Below are 18,096 nucleotides of genomic sequence, written 5' to 3' on the forward strand. Positions count from 1 at the left end.
TTTTTGTCAAATTAATTGTGTTTCTGCTTTGTGTTCAAGTCCTTTTTCAGTTAGTTAATCTCCTAACTTTCTCCTCTTTGATAACACAAGGTCATCTCCCTCCTCATTTCTACCCCAGGGCCAAAAATATCAGCCTTAACCTGACACTTCTATGTGTCTATTCTGTGCTTTCAGGAGTCCTTTGTGTTTTCTCCAACACTTCTGCATGTATGTAGGAGAAGCTTCTATAAACAGATGTTAAAATTAACTCATTAACCTTCTTCACACACATACGCTCTTTTCCATTATTTCCTCACAAAAGCCCTTTAACGATTAGGCTGTTTATTGTGAAGCCTACATTGTTTCTTTGCATCCTTGTACTCACAACTATCTGGTCTTCATCTGTTATCTCATCTGCTATTTCAACTTTTGGAGTGCAATAGAATCAGAATTGTCTTCTTCGTTTGTGTAACAACAAAACAAGTTCTTGTTCCAGAATGGTTGCTCAAAAACACTGCCAAAATAGAATAAATATTGAACTGTAAAGCTGAATGTGGGCTCTAGGTGAAAAGCTGTGCCTGTTCTAAGGAAACTAGAGCTGTCCATGAGGCCAAACCTGACTCCATCTGTAACCCAGTCTGCTGATCACATTGTGAATGCTGGAATACCACTGGGACTTTTTAGTGCTGTCAGTCTGTCCACAGTCCAGATGTAAAAATGGAAGCCATAAAAACATACCCACTACCGTAATTACTTTACAAGCAATTGCACAGTGCCCATGGAAGTGAAACTACTAACTCAGAAACGGTAACAGTAGAGATTGCGAAGCAGCCTAATCCCTGATCAAATGTGCTGAACCATGATAGGGTAAAATTATGAAAGCAGGTTATCTTAATTTTTTCCTTGCCCATTTTGAGGCACTGTAGAAACACCTGCCTTCAGGCAGCACTAAGCATTTACTGCTGAAAATCAGGCCCTGGTAATGATTTGTCCTTTGCCAGATGGGGTCTTGGTTCACCACAAAGGATGTAAATATTCCTCATTTTGCTCTTTGGTCCGACTCCTTCAGGATACAGAGCCTAGTAAACCCTGCACTAGGCAGCCTCATGCCCAAAGTTATGTGCACCCTGGAAAAGTAAGCTGCCTGTACTACTTTCCTGTGCCAGATCAATCTTGCTGGCCCAGGTAAAAGTGGTAGTGAAAGCAAAGAGAAAAAATCTTTTCCCATGTAAGCAATATAGATTAGACGCATATCCAGGATCCCCCAGACAGAACATGTGCTATCTGGGCAAATCTGAGAGACTGCCTAGGACCTTCATTTTGTGGGGAGCCACGCAGAGAAGAAGAGAGGAGGACCAGGCCAAGCGGGATATTGCTGTGCTCCTAGGACTCCAGACTGGTTGTTTGACTCCCAAAAAGAGGGCTGTCAGGTGTTTAAAGTGATGGCAAAGCTCATTCCTTCTGATAAGCTAAGATTTAGCCTGCAGGTTGACTTACGAGGTATTTCAAGGGTTCAGATTTGTTCAAATCACTTACCTGCACAGCTGTTGATGCTAGGGGGTTTACGTGTGATAAATAAATCTGCCATCTATCTGAACATCCTAAAGACAGTAAAAGATAGTGGTAAATAAAATCTGTTTTCATAGCCAGGAACATAAATGTGTTATTTGCAGAGGTCAGGAGAAGCATGTGTCCTTCCCACATGCAGAAGGTGAACAGTCAAGGTCTCTTGCAGGTTGAAAGGCAGAACTGCACACAATATTCAAGGTGAAGCCACACTGGTGCAGAGCAGAGCAGAGCAGAGCAGAACCATCTCCTCCCTTGACAGGCTGGCGATGCTTTGCCTGATGATCGCCAGGACACAACTGGCCCTCCTGGCTGCCAGGGCACCACTGAATCATATTCAACTTGCCATCAACCAGGACCTCCGGGTCCCTTTCCAGAGCAGCAGGTCCCCACCACAGTCCCTTTCCAGCATCTCATTCCCCAGTATGTACGAACATCTAGGGTTACCCCATCCCAGGTGCAGAATCCAGAATTTCCCATTGTTGAACTTCATATGGTTGGTGATTTCCCTACCCTTTAATTTACCAAGGTCTCTCTGCAGGGTCTCCCTGCCTTCAAGGGAGTCAACAGCAAAAACTCTGAGTTTTGTGTCGTCTGCAGACTTGCTTAGTATCCCTTCCAGTCCTGTGTCCAAGTCATTTATGAAGATGTTGAAGAGCAGAGGGCCCTCTGGAACCCCACTAGTGACAGGTCACCAGTCTGATGTCACCCCATCAGGCAGGTCACCTGGTCATAAATGGAGATCAGGGCTGTCGGGCAGGCAGAACATGCCTTTTGCAAACCTGTGCTTGCTGGGTCTGATCCATTAGTTGTCCTGTATATGCCATGTGACCACATTCAAGATGATCTGTTCCATGACCTTTCCACCAAGGTCAGGCCGATAGGTCTGTACTTCTCTGGATTCTCCTTCTGACCCTTCTTGTGGATGTGATCACTGGCTAACTTCTAGTCACTTGGGTCCTCCCTGGTTTATCAGGGATGATGATCAATGATGGAGAGTGGCTTGGCGAGCTCTTCTGCTACCTCCCTCAGTACCCTTGGATGAATCCCACAAGTCCCAATAGACTTGTGAGGGTCTGAGTGACACAGCATATCACTAATTACTTCCTTCTGAATTACAGGCAGTCTATTCTGCTCCCCATCCCTGTCTACCAGCTCTAGGGAACTGGTTGCCCTGAGGATATCCAATCTAACCGTTAAAGACTGATGCAATGAAGGAATGAATTACCTCAGCCTTTTCCTCATCGTTGGTGACAGTGTTCCTCCATGTATCCAATAAACAATGGAGATTTTCCTTGGCTCTCCTTTTGTTGTTAATGTTTCTATGAAAACGTTTTTTATTGTCTTTCAGAGCAGTGAACAGATCGAGTTCTAGCTGAGAATCTGCCTTTCAAATTTTCTCTCTACATGACCTAGCAACATACTTGTACTGTTCCTGAGTTGCCTGCCCCTTCTTCCAAAGATCAGCGTTTTTTTACTTTTCCTTGTTCAGTCAGGTTGGTCTTATTTCCTGCCAGGGAACGACTGGTACAAACATTTTAACAGGGCCTGTTGTGGCAGAATAAGGGGTGAAGGTTTTAAGCTAAAAGAGGTAGATTTAGTCTAAATATATGGATGCAGCTTTTCACAATGGCGTGGTGAAACACTGGAACAAGTTGCTCAGAGAGGTGGCAAATGGATCATCCCTGGAAACATTTAAAGTCAGGTTGGACAGGGCTCTGAGCAAACTTATAAAGTTGAAGATGTCCCGGTCTGTTTCAGGAGGATTAGACACAATGACTTTTAAAGGTTTTTTCCAACACAAGGTATTCTACGGCAAATATTTTGTTCTACACAGAACACTTTTTTGTTACTAACTATATAAAATGTATGGTATATCACACGATTAAAAGCAAAAGTAAAAAATTAAGCACTAGCCACCCAACTGTTAGAAAAAAAACAACTGCAGCAATAACTAAACAGGCTCAAGCAAAGCTCCAATCAGTCCAAGTTCAGACAGAACCTGACAAGTTCTGTGACCTTGTTGGGTCAGCTTAACCTGCTGTCTCTTTACTAGTAATAGTAATTCCACATTTACCAGGCTATAAGGCTACAACTAGGCCAATACTGGATTGCAGTTGCATGTCCAAACTAGGTCAATCCTGGAGTGCACTTGTATGTCCAGTTGCATACACACATAATATTCCTCATCCAGAGAGTGGAATCAGTTCTAAATTGCCAAAGACTACAGGGTTATTGCCTTTTGTGTACAGTTGTGTCCCATGTCATACCAGTGATGAAATACCAGTCTCATCCTAACATGCTTGTGGTTGACCCATGCTGGGCTTTCAAACAGACCAGAGCTCAGCAGTTTTGTTAGAAATCATAATTGAACTGCCTAATGGCAAGTGTTCTTTCCCCAAATTAGAACTACTATTTTCTTTTGTAGTCCTGTGTCATTTCTGCTCTACCCCATTTATGAACATTTTGTACTCAGCACTGTTCTTTTCTGCTTTAAAAACCTACCCACTTGGGAACTGCCTTTTCTTTTTTTCCCTTTTCTAAGAGTATCTCCTCCTACCTCCTTAGATCAAAATCAGACACAGTGACAGACCTGGATGCTTTGAACTATGACCTACTGCCCTAGTCTACTAGGCATTGTTTCTTCATATTTCTTATAGACACACTTGCTCTGGAATTGTTTTTTAATACAGCTAGCCCATAAACACATATTCTGAAGCACAAAGAAGCAGGTAGACAACCTTTTGCATGAGAATTTGGGGGGGTTCTTCCAAAAATTTGGGGGAGGGGGATTCAGGAATAAAACTTTTTTCAAAGGACATGCCAAGAGATGCAACGTCCCAGACCCAGTTTTTTTTTTGAAAAGGAATAAATTAAAACAAAAACAAAACCAAAATTATTTAAAAAAATTTTTTCTCTTACCTATTAAATTTCAGTTCATGTAATCCAAACATTACAAAAACTGTCTGATTTACTTTGGAAATGTTCTCCACGGAAGACTTTACAAATTATAATCTTTCATGTCTGTAATGTGGCTAGAAAAGACAGTAATTGGCTAGAGCCCTCTCCTAATTCTACCTTATTAAAATCTTTCTTAGAAACCAGTTGAGCAAACAATTTGGCCTCTATGTGCCAAACATGACTATCATCCATCATGAGGCTTAAGTCCTTCTCATTTTAAATAGCTTCCTTTGCATTCTGAATATGAATGTGTCTGTTGATGCTATCACCACTTGACTGGGATCTTCCTCAGCTCACAGAGCTTGTTTCTAGCTGGACACAGCAGCTGATGTGGAAAACAGCTGGTAGATTCTCACCACCACAATCAAACACAAGACTCTCCTTGTGGCATCATCTAGGAGGGTTCAGTTTCCATCAGTGAGGTAGAACAAATCCTCTGAAAGAAACATTGACTTCAAGGGACGTGCTTTTATTGCACAACTTACCTGGGTGCAGAAGTACCCAGAGGACTCTCACACTCACGAGACACGAGAATTTCCTTGGCTGTACCTCCACAGTGGTGTGAAGCAAAGCCCCTCTAGCCACAGTCAAACTCCATTCTTTGGCACCTGGTGCAACCAGGTAAACTAAAGCAGAAGGGTAATTTCTAGGTAACCTAGCCAAGAAAGTGCGCTACCTAGCACTTGAAGCTTAGCAGCTGTGATTAAAATCTGAAACAAGCTCAAACAGTTGTATAATAATATCACAGCCAATGAATTTGCATGATGGAAGATGCAGTTCATTACAGCACTGTCCAAAAAGAGAGTGAGATAATGTTAAAGCGACAAGATGCCAATGCAAAAGTGCACACTTTGGTCTTGCTAAGTAATCTGACAGATTCTCTAACAAAGGCAGACCGAAGTTGCCATAGATTACTAAAGCATAATCCCAGGCATCATTTAGGGTATGTTGGTTTATAGCTTTCACCAATTCATTTTCAATGCATGGGTTTATTTCGTATTTATATAAAAACATCAAACTTCATTATCTGCCTCTTCACATACCTTGAAAAGAGCTTTCCATTTCCTGAACAAATTATTCAGCAATGTCTGTGAGGTTTTTTTTTTTTATGTTTTCATCAATTTTTGCAGCTTTATTTATGAGGCCCCACTGCTGTGTTGCCTCAGAGGTTAACAGATTAGTACTATTGTAGTCAGTGAAATAGAATATTATTCTTAGAATACAAACCATCCTCCTGGGAAAACTCCTTGAAATAAATCTTTAACTCTGAATATATTTCCCTTAAGAAAGACAGACTTGCATAGCATTACTTAGAGCCTATCAAGTCAGTTTCTGGAAACAGAGGTTATCTGTCTTAATAAATAATGATCTGCTTCAAAAATGCTCCTCATTTTGAAAAGACCAGAGCTACAGATATTTCTTACACGGAGCATTATTGAAACAGGATCTATTTTCAAAATCATGCTTACCTAGTATTTTAGGAAGTACTCTCAGCACTTCTATTGTGGGTTTTTCTTTCATTTCCTCTTTGCAGACATACCTATCTAAGATTCCTTTCAGCTGGCCATATCATGTAGACAGGTTTGCAATACAGTGTTTTTCAAGGCAGTAACTAAAGCACCCAACTGACTGAGAGTAGAAAAAGCAGTAAGTACTTTATGAAACTCACAACGGAGCCAAAAAACAAATATCAGAATTACTGGCAGAAACTGGTAATGTACCAGATGCAGAGGACCACTTGCTGGAAAACATAATAATGAATAATTTTAAATAAAAAATAATGTCATGATCTGTTCATGAACTTGCTGGGAACATTACTTTTGTCTGACAGATAAATTATTCATTGTGAAATATTTCCTCAGCACCATCCATGGCTAAAGTTCTCAGAGTATTGTACTATTATTTGACTAAGGACTTAAATAATAACTTTAAAGCCTATCTTGTGTGAATATCCTAGAGTTGAGGCTGCAGCAAATGTTTTGGTAAATACAAACAGATCACTTCAGGCATGAATGAGATAAAATAGATAATTATAATATGACAAAACAATCAAGTTTTGGCGTCTAGGTGCAGAAAATCACCAGTGATCAAGATTGAAGATTGGAACAAGTTAAAATGGAAGTATACACCTCTCTCTTGCTGACACATTCATAATCCTTCCTGCTGTTCCCCTTCACTGATTCTCCTACAAGATGTGAATTCTACTGCTCATGCTCTGTCTTCCCTCTAGTTCAACCAATTTTCTTCCTTCCACATCATTGCCCCTCCTCTTTGGTCTGCATCTCCTCTGTGGGATTCCCTTCAGAACAGATGCCTTCAGTTTTGGCACTACCGGACCAAAGCTGTCCAGATTTTAGCAATGTGGTCATCTGAGCTGGATGCTACTGCTGCTTCTCCATTTGTCCCTTGCCTTTCACTTTCCTAAAGTGTAAGAAAAGAGCCCCAGATGTCACCTTGGGGAGAAAGGGACAACACACTCACCACTGAGTCAGTCAACACTCTCCTCCATCCAAAAGCACACAGACCACCCTGAGAGGTGGTTTGGAGGAACATCCCACACTGGGGTGGGGAGGAGCAAGAATAACATTATTCCCTTTTAAGCTTTCTGGAAAAAGCTCTCTTAGTTCACACCATTTTGTTTGTCTTAACATATAAGCCACTTCTGCCTCCCACTGCAAGGGTGTTAATATGAAACATGGCTGCTAGTATTTGCAGGTTACTCCAGAACCATTCTTTGCAATGTGTCTGTATGTATGCACGTACATGAACCACAACAACAGCACCAAAAAAAAAAAAACAAACCACCAGGATTTGCGTTCAAAAGGGGCAGGCTCACAGAAAAAGGTATGACACTATTGTGAGTCAACTCCACAGAAGAACTTTCCATTGTTTATTTTCGGCATTGATAATTTTTCTTCTGTCAGAATGCATCAAACGCAGGCTGGGGTCTGCATAATGCACATAATAAGACCAGGGTGAAAAAAAAAATCTTGTAAAAGCGCTTTTAGGCAGGTGGTTGGAAAGCAAAGAGGCTTTATGTGTTCTCCCTGTAGCTCCAAAATGCCAGCTGTACAACTAGCATTATTCGCCAATACATCTGCTGGAACATATTTCAGAAAAGTAATGCTTCTTCCCCTACCTCCTCAAAAGACTCAACACAGGACGTCTGAGAAATGCAAAGACTTGCAGATGCTTTAAGACCCACTGTTGGCCTGCTGTTTCCAAATGTGGCACAGGTGCCAGAACGGCTGTTGAAAAAGTTGTGCAGAGCACACTGAGATCCAAATCCAGCCAGCGTAGTCTTGGCTCCTCAGATGCATCCAGATTCTTTGTGTTGAGAGACATCTCAGCTGAATTCTGAATCTGTCTGGGAGTTAGCTGTGGTTCAATCCAGAAGTTGCAATGAGATAGTTTTGCTTGCAGCTTTGAGTAAAAGCGAAGTCCCATATGAAGGAACTCAGGATACCTGAAACTAAGCTACCTACTTGGTGGAAAGGATTTCTTTTCTTCACTATTCAATTTGTCCTATTAATTGACACACCAGCATCATCTCTTTTCAACACTTGCAATAGCAGAAAGGCAATCTTCCTCATTGCTTAGCAGATTCTGTTCAGAGCAGAGTTTAAAAGCCCCCCATAAATTCCTGATCTCACAGTTAATCAGAGAAAAAGTGGCTCAACAAGCCACTAGCTAGGTGATCACACCTGACAAAAATCCTTAACAATTTTAACTTCCCTGTATAAATTAAACTGAAATTCTTACATAATGCCTAAAATTTCTGCCATTTAAAATCTGATCTTTCTTTACTGCCTGGAATCAGTATTTTTTGCTAATAAATCTCTTATTAAGCAAAAGCTTTGGACAGTGCTCCTGCAAACATATCTTTGTTGAAGCTAGTCTGCCTCTTTTGAGTGTGTGCACATTTACGTAACAAAGCATGTTCTCTTCCTGCTATATTGTCTGTGCAAAAATCTCAGCAAACTTTGTACAAGATAGTACTTTAACTAAAATCTAGGTCGAGATACAATAAAAATGTATTTCAATACACAGAAGAAAAAAAATTACCTGTCCTTCATGTGGGGCCTTAGACCGAAAACTAAAATTTAAGAACAGTCACAGAACTGAAAAAAGCCTAGACTTAAGAACCTAAAGAAGTTTGTGAAGGCCCTAGAAGCACTTGTTTCATCCTGGCTGTCACTTTTTTTTTTTTCTCTGATCAGAATTGTTATAGGGAAGAATAAGATATGAAGAGTTTAGAAAGATCCAAACTTATTTGTGAGGAAGTGTATAACTGAGCGTGATTCTTCATTGAATTAGCAAAGACTGAAGAGCTCTACTTCCATAAATGAAAGTACTCTACTAAATATAATATAATGTTTACCAGTTCCTAGATTCCTAACGTACTTATGAGCAAGATCCTTGTGATATTCAATTGTCCTGGTTCCAGGCATGACAGAGTTAATTTTTGCAGTAGCCAGGATGCACACGGTCAGGACCCTGAGGTTGTTCTATACCACCGCACACCATACACAGGGGGTGGGAAGAGAAGTGGTCCCTTTCAGTGGGGCTAGTGTTGGATAAGCAGTTGGGGTAGTGCCAGGCTCTGCATGGTGAGCCTTCACGTGTGAGTGATTCGCCTCTCTTGTACACTCTTTTATTAACATTGTTGCTATTACCCTTCATTTCTTACGCCATTGCTCTTTTTAGTAAATTGTTCTTATCTCAACTTGTCTTCATTATCTTTTGACCCTCCAATTCTCCTCTCCATCCTGCTGCCATGGGAGAGGGAGTAAGAAAGCAGCACATGATTTGGAGTGTTTCAATGGGAACATTAAATTTCGGAATACCATTCCTAAACCATGACACTCATTCATCTGAACATAATTAGTTGAAAGGTCAAGCATAATAAATCAGATCTGCACCAGCACATGGAGTCCCTGGCCAAAGTCTGTGTACTAGAACTCATGTCATTCTCTTAAAACTTTTTACATAAAATTCAAGTGTTCATCACTTGTTATTTAGCATACTTAATTAAAGTGTATAAAAGGTACCAAATTATGATATACATGCTGCTAATGTATGTGTTTCGATGAGAAGAAAATAACTTTTCCTAGCTGCACCATTGGAAACATTGCATTATAAATATGCAATAAGGGTGATGGGTTTTCTCCCTTAAGAGACAGCATGAGACACTGTTGGAAAGGAGACATGTTTCATCTTAAAGTGTCTGTGCCATCCTTTGATTGTAAAAAAAAATAATTTTATGAGACAGAGAAAGCCAGTCTTTTCACACTGACAGATTTCTTTAGGAAAGTTTAAGAACTACAAACAGACATTTTACTCTGCCCCAGCTCAGCTGCACTGCTGTCTCATAGGCCCTAACCTAGTCAGTTCCTGCTAAAATACAGCATTCACAGCTTATCCTAACTACAATTCAACCAAGTAGGAATTTCTGAGGCAGGGTAATATCTTTTCTGATGACAAAATACAAAAGCTTGGTCAGTTCTTTTCTGGAGATATGCATTTGCAGGAAAAAGTGACATGTTTCAGAGGAAGTTCTCTGAAAGAGAAAGTTCCCTTCTTTCTCAGGAAAGAAGGTCAAACACAAAGAAGGTCAAACAGCAGAATTTTATTACAGAGGCAGCCTCAAACCTGACACTGATGGGAATTGCCAAGGACTATTTCTCCATGTTTTGAATATAAGACTTCTGAAACAAATATGCACTGTCATGATCCAAGCAAATACTCACAGTCTCATGATCTTAAATCCTGTATTCCTTGTGATCCAGTCTGTAATCATATCAAACCATGATTTTTTTAAAGTTATTAGGTGCATAGCTATCCCAATTCAACAAGAAGATACTCTCCACTTTATTATACATGTAATATTAAACTGCTGAATCTGCTGCCTTTGAGCAGTACTTTACAAAGTAGATGAAATTTAAATTGGCACTCAGAAAAGCTACTTCTCAAAAAGAAGATCACACTATTTCCCTTATTCTTGCTAATGAGAAGGGATTACTTTCATTATTAAATATTCATAAAATACATACAGCACCAGAAACATAGTTTTATGTTACCAGCTGTTACAGCATAAAGTGGAATAAAGACCAATACACTGAATTAAATGGGATCCAATCCACTCATACAGATTGTCTAAATAGACAGTTTTTGGTGTCACCTTGACCATAAAGATATGCCCATATAGAGGAGAATCAAAAGAGGAAACCAGTTCCAAGTCTGGAAACACTCTAAGCTCACAGCAAGCTGGTAGCTGGCTCCACATTGTGACTCCAAGCACTGTCAGGAGTTTTCTCTTACAGCAGAAAAAACTTTGTAGAATACAAAAAAAATAATGTTCTGGCTCATCAGAAAGAGAACCTGACACAGCACACTGTGACCTGGGAGGGCTTGGCAAGTGATTTACAGCATGTTTCCAACATCTATTGTTGACACCTTAAAGTTTTCCTGTCAACTGGAAGCCACCACTTAGCAAGTGCCAGGAGCTCACATAGGCAATGCCAACAGACACTTTCTTTAATTGCTTTTCCCTGTCTCATTAGCACCGCTCCAGGGATGCTTCCTCTGATGGGCTCCATAGGTCACAGGATTAAAAACTACTGAATTTTCAAGAGAAACAAGAGAAGAGCCAAAGGCAGTAAGTATTAGCAGCTGATTCCAGCCAAGTTTAATTTCATTTCTCTTGAGGCTCAGCAGATGATCCTGCAGGTGGAGGAGTCAGGAATGCCAGCTGATATTTGTTACCCATGCTGTACCATCCCCTGTGGGCTGCTGTCAGCCCACCTGAGGTGAGCAGGAGAAGTTGGAGGCAGCATTTTGGCCACCAAGGTTTATTAGTATAGACCGAGACAACCAGCTATCCATATTGATCTTATGCATTCATAAAACTCATGCCTGGTAAATAAGTTTTCAATATCAACATTTATTAATACCTGATATCTCTTCCCAAAGGCCTCTTTCAGTGACCCCTGTAAACAAAAGAATTAGTCATGTTGAATAAACAAATTTTTCAGTAGGGTGTTGAAAGAGTGGTTTCCACTGCAATTAAACAAGACAAATCCCAAGAAGCCTACCCAAATCCCTAAGTGGTAACTTTTGAAAAGCAGTGATGTAATGAAAAGCATATTAGTAATGACTAATAAATTATTGTTGAATTCCTATGGGATTCTTTCCCCCCTCTTAAAAATCACAGCATCACTCATATCAATATGATGACTATTAAAAAAAAAAAAATCAGAAGTAAATAATAATGTCTTTCAGGCATTAATATTTTTGCCATGAATTTTAGTTTCCAAATATTCCATAGTATTTATTCTCACAATATCTTTCCAAAGACTAAAAACAATGAGAACTGAAGGTATTAAAAAGGAGTTATGAAGACTGTGGGTAAACAAGGAAACAAAACTGTCTTGCAGATGCATTTTTACCCTCTGTCTGTACCGCTTGTATTTTACAGCCTGCAGAGATGGCTGAGTAACACGAGAAGCTAAACACTAAGATCAACACATAAAATGTATGCTTTCACTTAAGTGCTGCTCTTTGCTGGGAGTGGGATTGGAACAGTTTCTTTGGAGCATACTTAGAACTGTGCTAATACATCCTTGTCTCAGCCCAATCCACAGAATACATCAGGCTGCTAAAAGCAAGGAGGCAAAAGGAGTGTTTTCTGTTGCAGTTAAAGAAAGTTCTGCACCACCCAAAGCTACAGAGGGCCCCACAGAGCAATCAGGCTGATGCAAGGATGGTTGTTGTGGCCAGTCTCTCACCCCGTGGCAAAAACAGGGAGATGGACCTGGGCGTCACTTGCCCTATGTATCCAATGCAGTAAGGCCTTAACCCAGCCTTTCTGAAATGAGGAAGGCCATGCTGATAATTAGTCTCTGAGCAGTGGATGGTCTCTGATATACCCCTGGGTCATTACTAGGAGCATCCTCAGACCCTGTTCAGGAGAGTATGGACAACCTAACCTAACCAGTTTAGAAGAGATGAAGGCAAGAAGGGACAGAAACAACACACATATCTCTGCTTATTGAATAGAAAGTGTGAGAGAATGACAGAAGACTACAGTGCACTTAGGTGTATGCAACAAGGAAGGGTCACTATGTTGAAGAGTATTTCTCTGGTTCAGTCACCACTGTGCCAGCAGAAAATGGAAGCATCACGAACATCATGAAAACAATGAACAGTTTGCACCTCTGGTCTCACTACATGTTTATGATCTGAGCTCCCTAGTACATGGCCTGTTGTCCTGCAGCAGGAGCACAGCCTGCTTAAAACACTAGCCATCAACAGCTATGGCCATAAAAATATAGCGCTGAAAGTCATAGGAACACCACACAAGAAAAATCTTAGCCTAAAATTAGTATGCTTGAAACTTTCTCTGCTTACATTCTATTTACAAACAATTTAAGACAATTCTAAAAATATTCCAGTAACTGATTCACTATACATAATTATGAATAGTCCAATCATCTCTAACAAAATTACACTGTCTTGTTTTGGAAAGTTTCACTTCCTACAAAATTACATATTGACTCTTTAGAGTCCTATGAAAACTAATATAATCTCACAATATTTGCATCTGATTTTTTACAGTCCCTTTTGGTTGTTTTTAGAATAAAAAAATACCCTTTTCTTTAGCTCTGCTAGTAAGTTTTATTTTTTTATTATTTTCTGCCCTAATACCTAGAACCATATTAACAGATTTAACTTCCCTTTTTTTAAAATACGTACCATTATAGAGATAGATAGTGCTAGAATATTAAAAACAAGTACAACAAGTTGCTGTTGGTTTTATGGACAATGTCAGTCTCTGATAAACTATAATAATAAACTGATTAAGCCATACTCCAACCTGTAAAGACATTTTCCTGTCTTTTTAGATCCAGCCAAAAATTATCTCTAGTTGTTCTTCTGTATATTTCTAATAATAATACTCTACTCGACCGTTCAATTAAAGGATAATTAAAAAAACCTTCACGCAGCATTAAAATAAGCTCAAATTCTGCAACAGGGGAAGGGTTGAGCCTTGAGGAGTTGGGGGTATCACTCCAGGATCCATCATCATCACTCAGTGATCCTCTGAGTTCTCTAGCTTTGAGAAGCAGATTGCTGGTCACAGCCTGCTGCAGTCCAGGAGAACTCAAAGGGTCTCACTTTGGACTGCTGTTTATAGGGTCACAAGAGAGTGAGCTTTAGTCATGGTAATTTTCCATCCTGGCTTTGTAAGCTTGATGAAAAAAGTATAATTCCTCTTGGGTTGTTATTCAGGCAAGAAAAATAACTTTACAGGGCTGTTCATTAAAAAACAGGAGCTCATTAGACAGGACTAGTTCCCAGCAACAGACACTGTTTCTGAGAAGCTCAAAGGGGGCTTAGCCAGGTGCTGTTCATCAGTGTAGAGGCCTAATGAGCATTTCTTAGATCACAGTGCAGCCTGGGGGGCAGAGGATGCACCACCACACCAGCTGAGCCCATGCCTGCTGGCTCCAAGACAGACCTGCTGCTGGCCAAGGCCAACCCCATCAACAACAGTGGTAGCACCTCTGGGATAACATATTTAAGAAAGGGAAAATGTTATTGTGCAGAAGCAATTGCGGACAAGAGGAGAGGAATAAGAAATGTGTGAGAGCGAGAACTGCAGACACCAAGGCCAGTGAAGAAGGAGGGGAAAGAGGTGCTCCAGGTGCCAGAGCACCTTTGCAGCCCATGGTGAAGACCATGGTGAGGCAGGCTGTCTCCCTGTAGCCCATGGAGGACCCCACACCTCATTAAAGCAGCAGCCAATTTGAGCAATGAACTATGCAGATTAACATCTACCTCAGATTTGCCTCTTATATATTTTTCAATCTACTTTTACTTTTGTACAGTATGAATAAAAAAGTTGTGGCTGTCTTTGAGTGGAAGATGAAGCAAACCAATCACTTTTCACTCAGCAGAAGAAAAGCAGTCTGTCTCAGTTTGATGAGACTGGAATGTTTGCTAAAGAGGATGAGTTATGAGACAAACCAAATTCCTCTCTCTCAGCAATTGTAAATCCAAAATTAAGGGGGCTCTAATCAAGGAAGTGTGGAAAAAAGAAGAAATAACAACCCTTTATTAAACAATATATGTATGTTGGCAAGAACAGTAACAGAAAAAAAAAAAAACAACGAGACCATAGTCCTGTGCCCAAAAGTCCCCTTCAAAGAAAGGAAAAAGAAAAAGTCTGAATACTTCTCTGTCCTTTAGCGCAGTTCTAATCACGGTTGGCGGGGGCGCTGTTGGGTCACTGGAGGTGCAGGGCCTGCAGTTCTCTGTGTTGGCCTGCAGGGGGTGCTGTCGGGCTCTGGTGGTCACTACACGGGGAGCAGATCTGGCGGGTGGTCTCGGATCGCGGGAGAAGCTGAAAAGAAAAACGGGGACTCTTCCCCCAATGGAAGAAGGGCAAAAGAAAAAGCAGTCCACCCCCACGGGACTCACTGTTGTTCTCAGATGACGGTGTCTCAAGGCTCCTCCTTTTTTCTCCCAGTGAGCACAGAGCTCTCCAATGAAAACACAGTAGGTTCCAGCTGGAATCACGAGGCAGTGTGCAAAGCCAGCCAAGGCCGGTGGTCAGGCCTCACCAGGACGAAAGCCAGAAAACCCATCGTCCAGGCTTTTTCTCCAAAAGCACACATGCAAACCCCATCCCCATTCCAGAGAGAGAACCCAGCAATCTGACTTCTCCCTTGTGAGGAAATCCAGCAACCCCCCACAAAACTCCTCCCCTCTCCCCCCAGCCTCTGATGGGCCATCCATTAGGAATGCGGTTCAGCCAGCTAGGTTCTTCTGTAAAGCTAATTGCCCTCCCTTTCCATTCAAACTCCGTCTTTCCTACAGTGGGGGCAGTGGGAAGAAAAATTCCCCCCCTCGGATTTCTAACCTATAACACAGCCACAACTGAGTTAAGGGTTGTTGATTTCTTCCCAACTCTTTTCAAGACAACTATCTGAAGTATTCCAAAGGCAAGAGGCAGAGGAAGGACTTCTCAGGCAGCCAGGCCCTTACAGGCAGCACAGACAATGGGACAGTAGAAATTCTGAACTACTGATTAGAGACTGCAGCTGGTCACTGATAATCAGAACATGAGGCAAAGTAGCCTTGGGCTGTCTCAAGACACCATCTTTCTGCAGGGAAGTGCATTTTTCTCTACTGATATGAAAAGCTCAACATTAGGCATTTACAGAGGTTGATATGGAACACTGTCCTTTGCAACAGATGGCAAGGCACAGATATTGTTATTAACTCTTGGAATAATAACTGGATTCATCTGAATACTGAAAAGACTGTTTAATGCTCTGACAGACAAAAATCTCAAAAAAACAGGACATTTGTAAAACGTGCTATAAAATCATCTGCAGAAGCAGTCACATCACTATACATGCTTTGTCAATTTGTGAGCAAGAAATATTCACAAATGTCCAAAATGTTTTGCAGCTAATTAGGGTAATGATACCAACATTTTATCACATAATTACTGAGGAGAAACCCATGGGAACTCAAGCCTTATTTCTCTGATGATATCCAGTCTCATGCTATGGGCTCACCACCAGCCAGGTGCACTTCAGATTTGTTTGTTGCCCAGCTGGCAGGCTATGATTAGTTGGATGTGGATTAGCTCGCACTGTGGCCTCTGACACACAGAAAAAAAAAAAGTGGCTGTGAGCTGTACCATGAATTCCTGGAACTTTGTCCTGAATGAGTGCTAGAGTGCTGGGCATGCACACTAACTGAGGATGTTACCAGGAGATGTCTCTTATTCTTCTGCAACAAAAATTATCTTTGCAATTCAGTTTCCTCTCTCTTCCACAGTTTTTTATGGACTTCAGATCAGAATGAGATTACGTCAGTTAATGGTTGCATGCTGAATCAATCATCTCAGAAGGAAGTAGGTACTTTCTGTTCTCTCTCTGCTCATTATGATGGCTGAGTTACCACAGCATCAACAACACAGAAACATTTGCAAAGGAAATCCTTTCAGGACTGCTTTCTGGATATACCTGTCCCAGAAAATACTTTGCACATCTGGACATGAGGAAATACTCTTCAAAGTCTCCATGAAGGTAAAGGGACAGCTGAGTGGGATCAAAACTTCTTCCTCTGGCCCTCTTTGCCCTTCTTCAAGTTATTACAGCCCAATTCCACCTGGCTTGCAAAGATTTTGGGCCAAGCCATAACACAGTATAAGGGAAATTGGGTTAGAGGGTGCCACATTCTCTCTGGTATAATAGAGAAGACAAGAATGTTGCACTGTTGCTCCTGGTTCGGCAAATCTTATCATATGTAGCTTTTCATCTTCAGGAAGACAAGCTGCCCATGGAAAACCTCCAAATACTTTTACATAAATGTTTTACAGCCCACATCTACTACGTTGAAATAAGAAGGAGAAAAAAACACATTGAAAGCAAGAAAGAGAGGCTATGAGCAATTCTTTCTCTGTTGAACCTAAAATAAAAGCCAATAATAACCCAAATGATTTCAGGAGCTTTCAAGATCATTTGTCTATTTTTTCCAGCTATATTAAAATGAACCCATGTGCTCAACTGTGCCTAATCAAACAGTTACTATGGTTACAGGCAAGTTTTTTTCTAAATGTAGTACAGTATATGAAATAATCAGCCAAAATGACTATGTATAAACTGAAGGCAGGTGGGCAAGCCATTTTAAAATGCTAAGTAAACAGAAAAAACCCTCAGTAAAAATAATTCCTCAATATTTATGCCATTACTTTATTACATTGTAAATATGAGTGTGGTAGTGGAGAGAGGAGAGGTAAGCAACTGCTTGAAAAATTATCCATTTAACATTTGTAAGACAAGCTACAAAGGAGCTAACTATAAGACAGTATACAGAGATAAGCAAATTAATATACACTATAAGACATAATTCAGTGGAACTACTCTTTATAGAGAGAGCTGTGTGAGACATATAAGAACATTATTAATCAATGCAGGTATATTGATTCACAGACAGAGAAAATAAAGCAAACCAGACAGACTATATTTTACAGTCAGGACTCCGTATAGGTTCAGCAGTTTGGCTTAGAGATGACCTTTCCTTCTCCCCAAGAGAGAAAAACATCCACATCCATAACAAAAGAATGACCAATATTCACAGGAATAAAACTTTGGTAACAAGACTGATTTATGTATGAGGGTATTTCCCTCCCCCTCACCTTTTTTTTTTTCTTCATTTACAATTTAGATCAAATTTTGGGTTGTGTGAGGGATTTCTATAAGTAATGGCAACATTTGCCTGCAAAGGACCTAATAACTGACAGGAAACAAGCATTTTGTGAAAAAAGTCTCCTGCTATTTTGTTCAGCACTATGGTATTAGAGCTTAATAAGAGCAAAAAGTATTAATAACTTGCCTTGAAAAAAGATGACAGAAAGCAGTCTCAGTCTGCCTACATTGATGAGAACTGTGCAGCATGGCAGCAGCCCCTCCACCTGTAGCCATTTTCAAAAAAAAAGGCAAGCTAGTAACAGAGTCCGTATCTTCCCCTCAGTGCTGGGAAATCTTTATGTTATCCTGGCTTAGAAGATCA

Source organism: Lepidothrix coronata, unplaced genomic scaffold, assembly GCF_001604755.1.
Source record: "Lepidothrix coronata isolate B3197 unplaced genomic scaffold, Lepidothrix_coronata-1.0 Scaffold31, whole genome shotgun sequence".
NCBI classification, from domain to species: Eukaryota; Metazoa; Chordata; class Aves; order Passeriformes; family Pipridae; genus Lepidothrix; species Lepidothrix coronata.